General features: G+C 53.1%; 1 protein-coding gene across 1 annotated transcript in view; it reads right to left on the bottom strand.

Moving 5' to 3' along the window:
• Positions 1-18,784, bottom strand: part of PSIP1 (PC4 and SRSF1 interacting protein 1) — a 124,259-nt gene that overhangs the window by 50,468 nt on the left and 55,007 nt on the right. The gene's annotated exons all lie outside the window — the stretch shown is intronic.

Raw genomic sequence — 18,784 nt, 5'->3', positions numbered from 1 at the left:
CCCTAGTTTACCTTGCATGATTTACCTGCACAGTGGTGATTTTCCACAGCACAATCCCATTCACAGGAATGTAACTGCCAGGAAGCGGAGAAGCATCTAAGGAGGCAATTCTCAACGGTCAGAATCTAATCAATTTTAACAGCATGTCCCAATAAAAGCAGTCAAGGCTGCCACCAGGAATTTCAGGGCCCCATACTGCCAAAATCTTCAGGCCCCCTTCAGACTCCGCCTCCACCACAGCTCCGCCTCTACCCCTCAGCAATAGAAAAAAGTTGTTTCCAGCATCACGTCCAAGAAATAAGGTTAAAGAAGGGAATTTTGTTTACTTACCGTAAATTCCTTTTCTTCTAGCTCATATTGGGAGACCCAGACAATTGGGTGTATAGCTTCTGCCTCCGGAGGCCACACAAAGTATTACACTTAAAAAAGTGTAACCCCTCCCCTCTGCCTATACACCCTCCCGTGGATCACGGGCTCCTCAGTTTTGGTGCAAAAGCAGGAAGGAGAAAACTTATAAATTGGTCTAGGGTAAATTCAATCCGAAGGATGTTCAGAGAACTGAAACCATGAACCAAAAGAACAATTCAACATGAACAACATGTGTACACAAAAGAACAACCAGCCCGAAGGGAAACAGGGGCGGGTGCTGGGTCTCCCAATAGGAGCTAGAAGAAAAGGAATTTACGGTAAGTAAACAAAATTCCCTTCTTCTTTATCGCTCCATTGGGAGACCCAGACAATTGGGACGTCCAAAAGCAGTCCCTGGGTGGGAAAAAGAATACCTCAATAAAAAGAGCCGAAACGGCCCCCTCTTACATGTGGGCAACCGCCGCCTGGAGGACTCGCCTACCTAGACTGGCATCTGCCGAAGCATAGGTATGCACTTGATAGTGCTTCGTGAAAGTGTGCAGACTAGACCACGTAGCTGCCTGACACACCTGCTGAGCCGTAGCCCGGTGCCGCAATGCCCAGGACGCACCCACGGCTCTGGTAGAATGGGCCTTCAGCCCTGAAGGAAGCGGAAGCCCAGAAGAACGGTAGGCTTTGAGAATCGGTTCCTTGATCCACCGAGCCAAGGTTGACTTGGAAGCCTGCGAACCCTTACGCTGGCCAGCGACAAGGACAAAGAGCGCATCTGAACGGCGCAGGGGCGCCGTGCGAGACACGTAGAGCCTGAGTGCTCTCACTAGATCTAATGAATGCAAATCCTTTTCACATTGGTGAACTGGATGCGGGCAAAATGAAGGTAAGGAGATATCCTGATTGAGATGAAAAGGAGATACCACCTTAGGGAGAAATTCCGGTACAGGACGCAGACCCACCTTATCCTGGTGAAAAACCAGGAAGGGGGCTTTGCATGACAGCGCTGCAAGCTCCGACACTCTTCGGAGTGAGGTAACTGCCACTAGAAATGCCACCTTCTGCGAAAGACGTGATAAAGAGACATCCCGCAGCGGCTCGAAAGGTGGTTTCTGAAGAGCCGTTAGCATCCTGTTAAGGTCCCAGGGTTCCAGCGGACGCTTGTAGGGTGGAACTATGTGGCAAACTCCCTGCAGGAACGTGCGGACCTGCGGAAGCCTTGCCAGGCACTTTTGAAAAAATACTGAGAGCGCCGATACTTGTCCCTTGAGAGAGCCCAGTGACAAACCCTTGTCCATTCCGGATTGAAGGAATGAAAGAAAAATGGGTAAGGCAAAAGGCCAGGGAGAAAAACCATTATCAGAGCACCAGGACAAGAAGATCCGCCAAGACCTGTAATAGATCTTGGCAGACGTTGGTTTCCTGGCCTGTCTCATAGTGGCAATGACATCCTGAGATAACCCTGAAGACGCTAGGAGCCAGGACTCAATGGCCACACAGTCAGGTTGAGGGCCGCAGAATTCAGATGGAAAAACGGCCCTTGTGACAGCAAGTCTGGGCGGTCTGGAAGCGCCCACGGCTGACCCACCGTGAGATGCCACAGATCCGGGTACCACGACCGCCTCGGCCAATCTGGAGCGACGAGAATGGCGCGACGACAGTCGGATCTGATCTTGCGTAACACTCTGGGCAGCATCGCCAGAGGAGGAAATACATAAGGAAGTCGAAACTGCGACCAATCCTGAACTAACGCGTCCGCCGCCAGAGGTCTGTGATCTTGAGACCGTGCCATGAAGGCCGGGACCTTGTTGTTGTGCCGTGACGCCATGAGATCGACGTCCGGCGTTCCCCAGCGGCGACAGATCTCTCGAAACACGTCTGGGTGAAGAGACCATTCCCCCGCGTCCATGCCCTGACGACTGAGAAGAAGGGAATTTTGTTACTTACCGTAAATTCCTTTTCTTCTAGCTCTTATTGGGAGACCCAGACGATTGGGGTATAGCTACTGCCCTCCGGAGGCCACACAAAGCACTACACTAAAAAGTGCACGGCCCCTCCCCTTCTGGCTATACCCCCCCCGTGATATCACGGGTTCTCCAGTTTTAGTGCCAAAGCAAGAAGGAGGAAAGCCAATAACTGGTTTAAACAAATTAACTCCGAGTAACATCGGAGAACTGAAAAAACCGTTCAACATGAACAACATGTGTACCCGCAAACAACAAAAAAATCCCGAAGGACAACAGGGCGGGTGCTGGGTCTCCCAATAAGAGCTAGAAGAAAAGGAATTTACGGTAAGTAACAAAATTCCCTTCTTCTTCAGCGCTCTATTGGGAGACCCAGACGATTGGGACGTCCAAAAGCTGTCCCTGGGTGGGTAAAGAAATACCTCATGTTAGAGCTGCAAGACAGCCCTCCCCTATGGGGAAGCCACTGCCGCCTGCAGGGCTCTTCTACCTAGGCTGGCGTCCGCCGAAGCATAGGTATGCACCTGATAATGTTTGGTGAAAAATGTGCAGGGTCGACCAGGTAGCTGCCTGGCACACCTGTTGAGCCGTAGCCTGGTGTCGTAATGCCCAGGACGCACCTACGGCTCTGGTAGAATGGGCCTTCAGCCCTGAAGGAACCGGAAGCCCCGCAGAACGGTAGTCTTCAAGAATTGGTTCTTTGATCCATCGAGCCATGGTGGCTTTAGAAACCTGCAACCCCTTGCGCGTACCAGCGACAAGGGCAAAAAAATGCCTCAGAGCGGCGCATGGGCGCCGTGCGGGAAATGTAGATTCTGAGTGCTCTCACCAGAACTAACAACTGTAAATCCTTTTCATACCGGAGAACCGGATGAGAACAAAAAGGAAGGTAAGGATATATCCTGATTAAGAAGAAACGCGGATACAACCTTAGGGAGAAACTCCTGAATAGGCCGCAGCACCACCTTGTCCTGGTGGAATACTAGGAAGGGAGCCTTGAATGACAGAGCCGCCAGCTCAGACACTCGCCGAAGCGACGTGATCGCAACCAGAAAGGCCACTTTCTGTGACAGGCGCGAAAGGGAAACTTCCCTCAGAGGCTCGAAAGGCGGCTTCTGGAGAGCAACTAGTACCCTGTTCAGATCCCATGGATCTAACGGCCGCTTGTACGGGGGCACAATATGACAAACCCCCTGTAGTAACGTGCGCACCTTAGGAAGACGTGCTAGACGCTTCTGAAAAGAACACGGATAGTGCCGAGACTTGCCCTTAAAGGGAGCCGAGCGACCAACCTCTTTCCCAACCAGATTGCAGGAGGGAAGGCAAAGTAGGCAATGCCGATGGCCAGGGAGACACTCCCTGAGCAGAACACTAAGATAAGAATATCTTCCACGAGTTGTGGTAGATCTTGGCAGACCGCGGCTGGCTAGCCCGTCTCATGGTGGCAATGACGTCGTGCTCACGGTCGACCGACGGTGAGATGCCACAGATCTCGGTACCACGACCTCCCCGGCCATCTGGGGCGACGAGGAGGTGTGGCAGCAATCGGTAGCTGGAACTGTGACCAATCCTGAGCCAAGGCGCCTGTCGCCAGAGCTCTTTGATCGTAAGACCGCGTCATGAAAATCGGGACCTTGTTGTTGCCGAGAAGCCATGACGTCGACGTCCGTCTTCATCCTGCGGCTACAGATTTCTTGAAAACAAACGGGTGCAGAGCCCATTCCCCTGCGTCCACGCCCTGGCGACTGAGGAAGTCTGCTTCCTAGTGTTGTACGCCCGGGATGTGAACAGCTGATATGGTGTATGCTCTGTCTTCTACCCATAGCAGAATCCGCCGGACCTCTTGGGAGGCTTGTCGACTGCGTAGTCCGCCTTGGTGGTTGGTGTATGCCACCGCTGTGGATAGTCCGACTGAATTCGGATCTATTTGCATTCCAGCCACTGCAGGAAGGCTTGCAGTGCAAGATACACTGCCCAGAGCTCCAGACCACTTAGTTGAAGAGTGGACTCCTCTGAAGACGGTCTTTGACCGTCTGGAAAAGTGGCACGTTCCTGTGTAGGGACATCGACTTCCCTCCCATAAGCGAAGAATGTGCTATTGAAGCGGACGCAGATGAAACTGCGTGAAAAAAACTCGCCTCTGGATGAGGCGCCTCCTTGAAGGAGAGACTGCCCCCTCGTCTGTAGTGAACGCTGTTTGTCCAGCGGAAGCTTCACTATCGCTGAGAGAGTGTGAAAACTCTCCAGGAGATGCCAGCGATTGGGTTCAACCTTGAAAAGTTGAAGACCCACCCGAAACTCTGGGAAGGGCCCAGCGCCATGTTCAGGTTGTGTTGGCATGCTTCTAAAGGAGAGTGCCTTGACCAGTAGATTGCCCAAGTAAAGGATCACAGAGTGACCGTGAGAGCGCGGGACTGCTCCCTCTGCTGCCACGAACTTGGTGAACACCCGTGGGGCTGTCGCCAGCCAAAGGGTATGGCTACGAAACGAAATATTCTCGTCTTTAATAACGAATCGTAGCCAACGCCGGTGCCTCGGAGCAATCGGCACGTGTAGATAAGCATCCTGATGTCTATTGATGCTAGGAAAACTCCTTGAGACAGAGAGGCAATGACGGAGCGGAGTGACGCCATCCGGAACCGCCTGGTTTTCACGTGCTTGTTAAGCAGTATAAATTCCAGAACGGGACGGAAGGAGCCGTCCTATTTTGGCACCGCGACCAGGTCGGAGCAAAATGCGTATCTGGTTCCTGAAGAGGAACAGGGATTACCGCTCTTTCCGCCTGCAGAAGAGCCTCGGCTCGGTCGGTGCGGTAGTTTGAAAACAAACTGACTCTCACTCACAGGCCCTTGACCTGCGGTAGGTAAATGCCGCTAAAGCGGGGGAGTCTGCCCCCCCGCGGTTGCGGAGTGAGAGGGCTGAAAATTATGAGGAAAACGCTTTGGTAGCGGTTCCTCCGGCTGCCTTCCCCGGGCGTGATTGAGCCCTCTAGGAATCTATGCCCTTCTGGGCTTTTTGAGTCGTCTTGGATAGTTGAATGATTTCATTCAACCCTTACCAACAGACTATCACTAGATAAAGGCAACCTGGTTAAGCACTTCGTTGGAAGCAGCCTCTGTTCCACTCTCTCAACTACTAGCCTCTGCGTAAAAACACGGAGTTGGCGGAGGCCACTGACGTCCGGCTCGTAGAGTCTCGGACAGCAATAACAGCATGATTCGCCATGCCGACATTGCGAGTTAAAGACGCTGCTGGGACCGAGAGTACCTGTGACAGCGACCCCCTGCGCAATACTAGCTGAAATAGCTTGGAGTGCCTTCACGGCTGCGACTGCCGGAGCAACCGACTTGCCGATAGCTTCATAGACAGATTGCAACCAGAGGCCAATCTGCCTGTCAATGGCATTTTGAAGTGAAGTCCTATCCACCACTACAACTATAGATCTAGCTGCAAGCATGGAGATTGGGGGATCCACATTTGGATACTGGGTCTAGCGCTTGACCACGTCAGGGGGGAGCGACACGTGTCTCATTAATACGGTCGGAGAAACGCTTATCGTGATAAGCGTGTCGTTTCTGGACTGCGTCTCTGGAGTCAGAGTGCTAAACAAGTACTCAATATACGCTTGAGATACTGAAATAGAGATTTCTCTTGCTGTGAAGCTGACCCCTCCACTGGAGGAGTTGAGGGAGAAATACCCAACCTTTCGTTGATGGACGCAATAAGATTATTCACTATAGCGTCACCATCCGGTGTATCCGGATTGAGAGCGGTCTCAGGATCAGAGTCCTGAACAGCTACGTCTGCCTCATCGTACAGAGAGTACTCCAGCTGGGACCTTGACCAGTGATGGAGTCGAGGGCTAATCCCAGCGAGCCCGCTTAGGCCATCTGGGACTGTCGACCATGTCGGATGCCTGCTCTCTGGGATGCCTGGAATCACTCTGGCGCCTTGAGATGCTCCAAATCAGGGCGGCCAGGGTCATTGCAACCATATTGCCCACGGTCTGCTTGGGGTGCAAAGTCTGTAAGATGTCAGTCATAGTTACAGACAATATATCAGCGGAAAAAACTGCAACTTCGTCCCTGTCTCTGGACAGAGATCACAGGCGGTTCCTTTGGCCACATATAGCAGAGACCCCGGTTGAGCAATAGCACGCACTGGGGGTCCTGGGACCGTATGACATGCAGTACAAGCAGCATAGAAAGCCCGTGCATTGGCAACTTGTCTTTTTCTGCTGTTGTTGTCTAGCTATCTAAGAGCCTAGCCGAGGATAGCGACCGTACAGTGAATAGTCATACAAGCATGAAGTACAAATAAACACTTCAGTACATGTAGTACACGCAGCATTGAAAACTTGTGGCTTGGCACATTTTATCTAGGAGCATGAGACAAGGATAGCGACATACAGTGAATGTATAGCATACGGGCATGACAGTAAACACTGCAGCCCATGCAATCCAAGCAGCATTGAAAGCTTGCGCGTTAGCACCCTAGCCTTTCTGCTGCTGTTGTCTATTTATCCAGGAACATTAGCCAAGGATAGCGACATACAGTGAATGTATAGCATACAAGCATGACAGTAAACACTGCAGCCCATGCAAGTCAAGCAGCATTGAAAACTTGTGCCGTAGCACCATTGCTCTACTGCTGCCTTTGTCTGTTTATCTGGGCGCATTAGCCAAGAATAGCGACATACAGTGAATGTATAGCATAACAATAAACCGTGCAGCACATGCAAGCGAAGCAGCATTGAAAGCTTGTGCCTTAGCACAAATTGCTCTACTGCTACTGTTGCCCAATCTGACAGTAAACACTGCAGCACATGCAAACGAAGAAGCATTGAAAGCTTGTGCCTCAGCAGCATTGCTTATTTGCTGCTGTTGCCCAGAATAGCGACAGTACAGTACAGTGCATAGCATATCAGCACACAGTCCAAAAACCCACTTCAGCATTAGTGGTGTCAGTACTGCTTACCGCCCGCACAAGAGCGGGTGCGAGGTCGCCCAAAAACCTGTGACTGGTTCCGTTCTCCCAGAGTGGAAACCATAATGGCTGCCGGCTTCTCTTCCCCGTCCTGTGCAGAGGGGCGGGCCGTGGGCGAGCCCCAGCCAAGAGCGGGAACCCGGCGTCTCACTGTGTTCAGTGAGAGGGGGCTGGAGAATGCAAAGCAGACTCCAGCTCCCTGCGCTGAGCTTCTGTACAGCGTCCCGCCCCTCCTCTGACTGGCAGGGCTGGGGCGGGAACGAAACGAAAACTAGGCCGCAAAGCCGGGGACTCGAGTAATAAGCGCGGCCGTCCTATGTGCACGGCCGACGCCGAAGTCCCCCGGCGCACCACAAGTCCCAGCCGCGCCGCAATGTAAAAAAAAAAAAAAAAAAAAAAAAAAAAAAAAAAAAACAACCAGCAGCGGCCGGCGCGGCCGTTTTCAATACATAAATTCACTCAGCAAAGCTGCAGTGAATAATAGCACCAGCGCTCCGCGCTGTTGTCCCCGGCGCACTAACACTCCCAGCAATGCTGGTGTGTGTGGGCGCGATGTGCATGGGGACACAGAGTACCTTAATGTAGCAGGGCCTGTCCCTGACGATACTCAGCTCCATATCCAGCAGGTTCTTTTGGGTCTGTGGATGGAGCTCGGTCTCTGTGCCTGGAGACCGGTAAGATCCCACTTCACCCAGAGCCCCTCATGGGGATGGGGAAGGAAAACAGCATGTGGGCTCCGGCCTCTGTACTAGCAATAAGTACCTCAACCTTACAACACCATCCACGGGTGAGAAGGGAGCATGCTGGGGGCCCTATATGGGCCCTCTTTTCTTCCATCCGACATAGTCAGCAGCTACTGCTGACTAAAATCTGTGGAGCTATGCATGGATGTCTGACCTCCTTCGCACACAAAGCTAAAACTGGAGAACCCGTGATATCACGGGGGGGGTATAGCCAGAAGGGGAGGGGCCGTGCACTTTTTAGTGTAGTGCTTTGTGTGGCCTCCGGAGGGCAGTAGCTATACCCCAATCGTCTGGGTCTCCCAATAGAGCGCTGAAGAAAATCTGCTTCCCAGTTTTCTACGCCCGGGATGTGAACTGCGGAGATGGTGGAGGCTGTTGCTTCCACCCACTGCAGAATCCGCCTGACTTCCTGGAAGGCATGACGACTGCGCGTGCCGCCCTGGTGGTTGATGTACGCGACCGCCGTGGCGTTGTTCGACTGTATACGGATCTGTCTGCCCTCCAGCCACCGATGGAAAGCCAATAGGGCTAGATGCACTGCCCTTATCTCCAGAACATTGATCTGAAGGGAAGACTCTATCGGAGTCCAGGTTCCCTGAGCCCTGTGGTGGAGAAAAACCGCTCCCCACCCTGACAGGCTCGCGTCCGTGGTGACCACAGCCCAGGTCGGGGGCAAGAAGGATTTTCCCTGCGATAGAGAAGTGGGGAAAAGCCACCATTGAAGAGACGTTTTGGCTGCAAGGGAAAGAGAGACGTTCCTGTCGAGGGAAGTCGACCTCCTGTCCCATTTGCGGAGAATGTCCCATTGGAGTGGGCGCAGATGGAACTGCGCGAAGGGCACTGCCTCCATTGCTGCCACCATCTTCCCCAGGAAGTGCATGAGGCGCCTTAAGGGGTGTGACTGACCCCGAAGAAGAGATTGCACCCCTGCCTGCAGAGAAAGCTGTTTGTCCAGCGGTAGCTTGACTACCGCTGACTGTGTATGAAACTCCATCCCGAGGTAAGTCAGTGATTGGGTCGGTGTCAACTTGGATTTTGGGAAGTTGATAATCCACCCGAACTGCTGGAGAGTCGCCAGAGCGACGGTCAGGCTGTGTTGACACGCCACCCGGGAGGGTGCCCTGACTAGGAGATCGTCTAAGTAAGGGATCACCGAGTGGCCCTGAGAGTGTAGGACCGCCACAACGGATGCCATGACTTTGGTGAAAACCCGTGGGGCTGTCGCCAGGCCGAAAGGCAATGCCACGAACTGATGGTGTTCGTCCCCGATGGCGAAACGCAGGAAGCGTTGATGTTCGGGTGCGATCGGCACATGGAGATAAGCATCCTTGATGTCTATCGATGCTAGGAAGTCTCCTTGTGACATCGAAGCGATGACCGAGCGGAGAGATTCCATCCGAAACCTTCTGGTGCTCACATGCCTGTTGAGCAGTTTGAGGTCCAGAACGGGACGGAATGATCCGTCCTTCTTTGGCACCCCGTTGCTGAGGCCTCTTCGGTTTGGACTGGGGTAAGGAAGAGTCCTTTCCCTTGGATTCCTTAATAATTTCATCCAATCGTTCGCCAAACAATCGGTCGCCAGAAAACGGCAAACCGGTTAAGAACTTCTTGGAAGCAGAGTCTGCCTTCCATTCGCGCAGCCACATGGCCCTACGGACTGCCACAGAATTAGCGGATGCCACCGCTGTATGGCTAGCAGAGTCCAGGACGGCGTTCATGGCGTAGGACGAAAAAGCCGACGCCTGAGAAGTCAAAGACGCAACCTGTGGAGCAGAGGCACGTGTGACCGCATTAATCTCAGACAGACAAGCTGAGATAGCTTGGAGTGCCCACACGGCTGCAAAAGCCGGGGCAAAAGACGCGCCTGTGGCTTCATAGATGGATTTCACCAGGAGCTCTATCTGCCTGTCAGTGGCATCCTTGAGCGATGAGCCATCTGCAACTGATACCACAGATCTAGCCGCCAATCTAGAGACTGGAGGATCCACCTTGGGACATTGAGCCCAACCCTTAACTACGTCAGAGGGGAAGGGGTAACGTGTGTCATTAAGGCGCTTAGTAAAGCGCTTGTCCGGAAATGCTCTGTGCTTCTGGACAGCATCTCTGAAGTTAGAGTGATCGAAAAACTCACTCCGTGTACGTTTAGGAAACCTAAACTGGTGTTTCTCCTACTGAGAAGCCGACTCCTCTATAGGTGGAGGCGGGGGAGATAGATCTAACACCTGGTTGATGGACGATATAAGATCATTTACTAAGGCGTCCCCTTCGGGTGTATCAAGATTGAGGGCAACGTCAGGGTCAGAGCCCTGAGCTGCGACGTCCGCCTCTTCCTCCAGAGAGAGTCCTCAAGCTGGGAACCCGAGCAGCGTGAAGAAGTCGGGGAAGATTCCCAGCGAGCCCGCTTAGCCGGTCTGGGACTGTGGTCCGTGCAGGAGTCCTCCACGTGAGACCTAGGGGCCACCCCGGGAGCGCGCTGCGGCGCGGAGACAGAGGGACCTGGAGACGACGATCCAACAGGGCCCAGGGCCTGTGTAATGACCGGTCTGGTCTGCAAGGCTTCTAATAGCTTGGCAGACCATTTTTCCATAGACTGAGCCATGGATTGTGAAAGTGACTCAGAGAGTTTCTCAGCAAAAACTGCAAACTCTGTCCCTGCCGCCTGGACAGTGGAAGCAGGGGGGTCTGCCTGAGCCGAGGGGCCCACTAGTGACCGAGGCTCCGGCTGAGCAAGCGAAACAGGGGTCGAGCATTGCTCACAGTGAGGATAGGTGGAACCCGCAGGTAACATAGCCCCACAAGAGGTACAGGTTGCAAAAAAACCCTGTGCCTTAGCGCCCTTGCTCCTTGTGGACGACATGCTGTTGTCTCCTAGGAGAGTGATCACTGAGGGTATATGGGAAAAAGTAAACAACCCGGCCGAACAGAAAATATATATATATATATATATATATATATATATATATATATATATATATATATATATATATATACACATATACCCCGGCACCCTAGGGGGACCAGCACCGGGTTGACCGGCGTGGCTTACCGACCGCCCAAAGCGGGGTGTGTGTCCTCCAGATTCCCTGCCTTAGGTCTCCCAGAGCTGCAGAGCTCGTTCCTGAAAAATCCTCCACCGGCAGAATGTGCAGTAAAAATGGCTGCTGGGGCTCTCAGGGGAGGAGGGAGCCGTGGGCGGCGCTATGAAAAGTGCGGGAATCTGGGGCCCCACAGTGATCAGTGAGGGGGGAGGAAACATACAGGATGCTCCAGCCCTCACCACCGACGTCAGGTCGGCCGTCCCGCCCTTACCCCTGACTGGCAGGCCCGGGGGCGGGAGTTATGCTACTAGGCCGCAATGAAGCCGGGGACTAAATTTAAAACCGCGGCCGACAAGCAGGCTTGGTCGGCGCGGAACTCCTGGTCTTCACAAAAACAGCAGCTGCTGCAGCGTCCGGGAAACAAGCGCTCCATGCACCGTCCCCATGGGGACACAGAGTACCTTATAGATGCAGGGCCCGGTCCCTGAGGATACATAGACTCCTGTCCGACAGATTCCCACAGGGGCTGCGGAGGGAGCACGGTCCCAGTAAATGGATGACCGGTCAGGATCCCACTTCTCCCAGAGCCGCTAAGGGATGGTGAAGGAAAACGGCATGAGGCTCCGGCCTTTGTACCCGCAATGGGTACCTCAACCTTAACAGCACCGCCGACGTAGTGGGGTGAGAAGGGAGCATGCCGGGGGCCCCGTGGGGGCCCTCTTTTCTTCCAACCGATATGACTAAAATGGGAATGCATGAGTGGATGTGTGCCTCCTTCCACACAAAGCATAAAACTGAGGAGCCCGTGATCCACGGGAGGGTGTATAGGCAGAGGGGAGGGGTTACACTTTAAGTGTAATACTTTGTGTGGCCTCCGGAGGCAGAAGCTATACACCCAATTGTCTGGGTCTCCCAATGGAGCGACAAAGAAAAGAAGGGAATTTTGTTTACTTACCGTAAATTCCTTTTCTTCTAGCTCCAATTGGGAGACCCAGACAGTGGGTGTATAGCTACTGCCTCTGGAGGCCGCACAAAGAACTACACTTAAAAGTGTAAGGCCCCTCCCCTTCTGGCTATACACCCTCCCGTAGGAGTACAGATTCCTCAGTTTTAGTACCAAAGCAAGAAGGAGGAAAGCCAATAACAGTTTCAAAAACAAATTCAATCCGATAACTAGATCGGAGAACTTAAGAAACAACGTGAACAACATGTGCACCCGAAAAAACGAAACCCTAAAAACAGATAGGGCGGGTGCTGGGTCTCCCAATTGGAGCTAGAAGAAAAGGAATTTACGGTAAGTAAACAAAATTCCCTTCTTCTTTTTCGCTCCTAATTGGGAGACCCAGACAGTGGGACGTCCAAAAGCAGTCCCTGGGTGGGTAAAAAGATACCACATGAACGGGCTGTCATACAGCCTCTTCCTACAGGTGGGCCACCGCCGCCTGAAGGACCTGTCTACCTAGGCTGGCGTCTGCCGAAGCGTAGGTATGCACTTGATAGTGTTTGGTAAACGTGTGCAGACTCGACCAGGTAGCCGCCTGGCACACTTGCTGAGCCGTAGCCTGATGCCTCAACGCCCAGGACGCACCAACGGCTCTGGTAGAATGGGCCTTCAGTCCAGATGGAATCTGAAGCCCAGCAGAACGGTATGTGTGAAGAATTGGTTCCTTGATCCACCGCGCCAGGGTGGATTTGGAAGCTTGCGATCCCTTATGCTGACCAGCGACTAGGACAAAGAGCGCATCCGAACGGCGTAGAGGCGCCGTGCGAGAAATGTAAATCCTGAGTGCTCTCACCAGGTCCAACAGATGTAAACCCTTTTCAAATTGGTGAACTGGATGCGGACACAAAGATGGCAAAGTGATATCCTGATTGAGATGAAAGGAAGAAACCACCTTGGGAGAAAACTCTGGAATTGGACGCAGTACTACCTTGTCTTGGTGAAATACCAGGAAGGGAGATTTGCAAGATAACGCCGCCAGCTCGGACACTCTTCGAAGAGACGTGACCGCTACAAGAAAAACTACCTTTTGTGAAAGCCGAGAAAGGGGAACCTCCTTCAAAGGCTCGAAAGGCGGCTTTTGAAGAGCAAGGAGAACCTTGTTCAGATCCCAGGGTTCCAATGGCCGTCTGTAAGGAGGAACGATATGACAAACTCCTTGGAGAAACGTGCGTACTTTAGAAAGCTGTGCCAAGCGCTTCTGAAAGAATACGGATAGCGCGGAGACTTGACCCTTAAGAGAGCTAAGGGACAAACCTTTTTCCAACCCAGACTGCAGGAAGGAAAGAAAAATTGGCAATGCAAATGGCCAGGGAGAAAACCCTTGAGCCAAGCACCACGCTAAGAATATCTTCCACGTCCTGTGATAGATCTTAGCTGAGGATGGTTTTCTAGCCTGTCTCATTGTGGCAACAACTGCCTGAGATAAACCTGAGGCCGCTAGGATCCAGGACTCAATGGCCACACAGTCAGGTTCAGGGCCGCAGAATTCAGATGGAAAAACGGCCCTTGAGACAGCAGATCTGGACGGTCTGGTAGTGCCCACGGTTGGCCTACCGTGAGATGCCACAGATCCGGGTACCACGACCTTCTTGGCCAATTTGGAGCGACGAGTATGGCTCGCTGGCAGTCGGACTTGATTTTCCGGAGAACTCTGGGTAACAATGCTAGAGGTGGGAACACATAGGGGAGTCGGAATTGCGACCAATCCTGAACCAAGGCGTCTGCCGCCAGCGCTCGGTGATCGTGAGACCGTGCCATGAAAACTGGGACCTTGTTGTTGTGCCGTGACGCCATCAGATCGACGTCCGGCGACCCCCAGCGGCAACAGATCTGTTGAAACACGTCCGGGTGAAGGGACCATTCTCCTGCGTCCATGCCCTGGCGACTGAGAAAGTCTGCTTCCCAGTTTTCCACGCCTGGGATGTGAACTGCAGATATGGTGGACGCTCTGCTTTCCACCCACGTCAAAATCCGCTGGACTTCTTGAAAAGCTTGGCGACTGCGTGTTCCCCCTTGGTGGTTGATGTACGCCACCGCCGTGGAATTGTCCGACTGAATCCGAATCTGCTTGCCTTCCAGCCATTGTTGGAAGGCTCGCAGGGCAAGGTAGATTGCTCTGATTTCCAGAACATTGATCTGCAAGGTGGACTCTTCCTGAGTCCACGTCCCCTGAGCCCTGTGGTGGAGAAACACCGCTCCCCACCCTGATAGGCTCGCATCTGTCGTGACCACTGCCCAGAACGGGGGAAGGAACGACTTTCCCTGTGACAATGAGTTGGGGAGAAGCCACCAACGTAGAGAATCCTTGGCAGTCTGAGAGAGGGAGACAGTCCTGTCGAGGGACGTCGATTTCCCATCCCATTGGCGCAGAATGTCCCATTGGAGAGGGCGCAGATGAAACTGCGCGAACGGGACTGCCTCCATTGCTGCTACCATCTTTCCTAGGAAATGCATGAGGCGCCTCAGTGAGTGCGACTGGCTCTGAAGGAGAGATTGCACTCCAGTCCGTAGCGAGCACTGCTTGTCCAGTGGAAGCCTCACTATCGCTGATAGAGTATGAAACTCCATGCCAAGATAAGTCAGAGATTGGGTCGGGGTTAGATGAGACTTTGGAAAGTTGATAATCCACCCGAAAGTCTGGAGAGTGTCTAGCGCCACCTTCAGACTGTGTTGGCATGCTTCTTGAGAGGATGCCTTTATAAGCAGGTCGTCTAGGTACGGGATGACCGAGTGACCCTGCGAGTGCAGAACAGCTACTACTGCTGCCATGACTTTGGTGAAGACCCGGGGGGCTGTTGCCAGACCGAAGGGTAACGCTACGAACTGTAGGTGCTCGTCGTGTATGACGAAACGTAGGAAACGCTGATGCTCTGGTGCAATCGGCACGTGGAGATACGCATTTTTGATGTCTATTGATGCTAGAAAATCTCCCTGAGACATTGAGGCTATGACGGAGCGTAGGGATTCCATCCGGAACCTCCTGACTTTTACGTGTCTGTTGAGCAACTTCAGATCCAGGACGGGACGATACGATCCGTCCTTTTTTGGGACCACAAACAGATTGGAGTAAAAACCGTGACCCTGTTCCTGAAGAGGGACGGAGGTCACCACTCCTTCCGCCTTTAGAGCGGCCACCGCCTGCAACAGAGCGTCGGCTCGGTCTGGTGGTGGAGAAGTTCTGAAGAAACGAGTTGGCGGACGAGAACCGAACTCTATCCTGTACCCGTGAGATAGAATATCTCTCACCCAACGGTCTTTGACATTTGCTAGCCAAATGTCGCCAAAGTGGGACAGCCTCCCACCGACCGCGGGTGTGGGCATCGGAGACCGCAAGTCAGGAGGACGTCGTTTTGGCAACGGTTCCTCCGGCTGGTCTTTTTGGGCGTGACTGAGACCTCCAAGAATTTGAACGTCTCTGGTCCTTTTGAGTCTTTTTTGACGAGGCGAATTGGGACCTGCCCTGTCCTCGAAAGGACCGATAACCAGACTGACCCCTCCTCTGTTGGGGCTTGTTTTGTCTGTGTTGCGGTAAGGAAGAGTCCTTACCCTTGGAGTGTTTGATGATTTCATCCAAACGCTCTCCAAACAATCGGTCACGAGAAAAAGGCAAATTGGTTAAGCACTTCTTGGAATGAGAATCTGCTTTCCAATGTCTCAACCACAGAGCCCTACGCAAAACAACTGAGTTGGCTGACGCCACTGCCGTGCGGCTTGTAGCGTCAAGAACAGCATTAATCGCGTACGACGCAAATGCCGCCATTTGCGAGGTCAATGGTGCTACCTGCGGGGCAAATGCACGTGTGACTGAGTCGACTCGCGCAAGCCCGGCCGTGATAGCTTGGAGTGCCCATACGGCCGCAAAAGAAGGCGCTAATGACGCTCCAATCGCTTCATAGATGGATTTCAGCCAGAGCTCCATCTGCCTGTCAGTGGCATCTTTAAGTGCCGCTCCATCTTCAACAGCAACCAAGGATCTGGCTGCAAGCCTGGAAATTGGAGGATCCACTTTTGGACACTGGGTCCAACCCTTGACCACTTCAGAGGGAAAAGGGTAGCGTGTATCTTTAAGTCGTTTAGGAAAACGCCTTTCAGGATAAGCGTGGGGTTTCTGGATTGCGTCTCTGAAGTCAGCGTGGTCCAGAAAAGTGCTTAATGTACGCTTAGGGTATCTGAAATGGATTCTCTCGTGCTGCGAAGCTGACTCCTCTACAGGAGGAGCTGGTGGGGAAATATTCAACATCTTATTGATGTTAAATATAAGATCATTAACTATTGCGTCACCATCTGGTGTATCTAGATTGAGAGCGGTCCCAGGATCAGAATCCTGATCAGTTAAGTCCGCCTCATCACCCATAGATTCATCCCGCTGGGATCCAGACCATTGAGATGAATGTGAAGGCCCGTCATAACGAGCCCGCTTAGGCTGCCCGGGGCCATCGTCCGAGTCAGAGTCTTCACCCTGAGGTGTAGATGCCCGTCCCGGAGCTAGGAGCTGAGGGGGACCAGGGGGCAATACATGCACAGTGTCCGTGGTCTGAAGTACAGGCCTAGCTCGCAATGTGTCAAGAATTTGTGACATAGTGAGAGACATTCTGTCAGCAAAAGCTGCAAACTCAGTTCCTGTCACCTGGACAGCATTCACAGGTGGTACACCCTGGGACACGTCCAGCAGAGGTCCCGACTGTGCAAGCGCCGCAGGGGCCGAGCACTGCACACAATGGGGGTCCGTGGAGCCTGCCGGTAGAAAAGTCCCACATGCGGTGCAGGAAGCATACAATGTCTGTGCCTTGGCACCCTTGCGTTTTACGGGCGACATGCTGCTGGCTCTCTGCATGTGAGAGAGTCTATAGCCAAAGGGCGACCAGCGCTATGTAATACCAAGTATTTGTAACAACAAAATACTAAGAATACTACGAGCACAAGAGGGGGTGAGCCCTGAGGGCTGCTTACCGCCCGCTGAACAGCGGGTAAGAGGCTGCAGAATGCCTTGTCTGGGTCTCCCCGGCTCCCCTCTGCAGCTCAGCGTGTCAGCAAGAATGGCTGCCGGCTACTGTGGAGAGGGGCGGTCCGTGGGAGTTCCCAAACAAAAGTGCGGGAACAGTGTCCCCTCTGTGCTGACTGTGAGGGCTGGAGTATGTAAAAACGACTCCAGCCCTCAGCGCTGATGCACTGGCCAGCGTCCCGCCCCTCTCCTGACTGGCAGGTCTGTGGGCGGGAACGAACGAAAGCAGGCCGCAAAAGCCGGGGACTCGAGTTATCAGCGCGGCCGCCGTAAAAGCGCGGGCCGCGCTGAAGTCCCCGGCGCACCGCAAGTGCCAGCCGCGCCGCTGTTCGAGCGGCCGGCGCGACCGAGTTCTGGACGTGGGCAGCGTCCCGCCCCTCTCCTGACTGGCAGGTGTGGGGGCGGGAACGAAAGGAAGCAGGCCGCAAAAGCCGGGGACTGTAGTTATCAGCGCGGCCGCCGTAAAAGCGCAGGCCGCGCTGAAGTCCCCGGCGCACTACAAGTGCCAGCCGCGCCGCAGTCCCAGCGGCCGGCGCGGCCTATTCCCATAAATGTGCCTGCTTCAGCAAAGCTGAATGAGGCCATGGCACAGGCGCCGCAGCGCTGATGTCCCCCGGCGCACTACAACACCCAGCATGCTGCGGTGTGAGCGCCAGATACACGGGGACACAGAGTACCTTGAGGAAGCAGGGCCATGTCCCTGATGTACTCCGCTCCATCCAGCATCTTCTCCAGGGGCTGTAGATGGAGCACGGTCTCTGTGCCTGGAGACCGGTAAATCCCACTTCACCCAGAGCCCTGTAAAAAGGGATGGGGAAGGAATCAGCATGTGGGCTCCTGCCGCCGTACCCGCAATGGGTACCTCAACCTTACAAACACCTCCGACATAAGTGGGGTGAGAAGGGAGCATGCTGGGGACACTATATGTGTCCTCTTTTCTTCCATCCGACATAGTCAGCAGCTGCTGCTGACTAAAAACAATGGAGCTATGCGTGCGTGTCTGACCTCCTTGCGCACAAAGCTAAAACTGGGGAATCTGTACTCCTACGGGAGGGTGTATAGCCAGAAGGGGAGGGGCCTTACACTTTTAAGTGTAGTTCTTTGTGCGGCCTCCAGAGGCAGTAGCTATACACCCACTGTCTGGGTCTCCCAATTAGGAGCGAAAAAGAAACAATTTTATTCCATAAGGGTAAAACCAACACTAGGTTAGATGGATATCCACGAAGTATAAAACAATGGCTTACGTGTCTCAAATCTAAAAGAGGTTCCTAGTCTTAGACATATCCTGCTAGATCTGCAAAAGTAATTTATGGAATAAAATTGGTTTTTAACCTTATTTCTTGGACATGATGCTGGAAACAACTTTTTTCTATTGCCGGACTTTGCCTCTTTGAACACAGAGCTGACATTCATGCACCGTCCCCCAGAGAAAGGACCCCGGTGATGCATTTACTGGGTGAGCGGAGACCCTCCTATTCATACTTATCTCCAACCTTCCACAGTCCACCATCACTCTTGTAAAATCTCCAATTCTGCACAGTCCTCACCAATCAAACATTAACCGCTAGTCGTCATTTTGACAGACCGAAAAAAGCTGCATGCACTGTTTTTCTGGTCATCAAAATTATAAGCCCCAGTCAGAATCGTCAGCCATATGCGAATATCTGATATATAAAGCTGAGTGTATG

This window comes from Anomaloglossus baeobatrachus, chromosome 1, assembly GCF_048569485.1.
Source record: "Anomaloglossus baeobatrachus isolate aAnoBae1 chromosome 1, aAnoBae1.hap1, whole genome shotgun sequence".
Lineage (NCBI taxonomy): Eukaryota > Metazoa > Chordata > Amphibia > Anura > Aromobatidae > Anomaloglossus > Anomaloglossus baeobatrachus.
The sequence above is the reverse complement of the archived record's forward strand: the minus strand, read 5'-3'. Positions and strand labels throughout refer to the sequence as shown.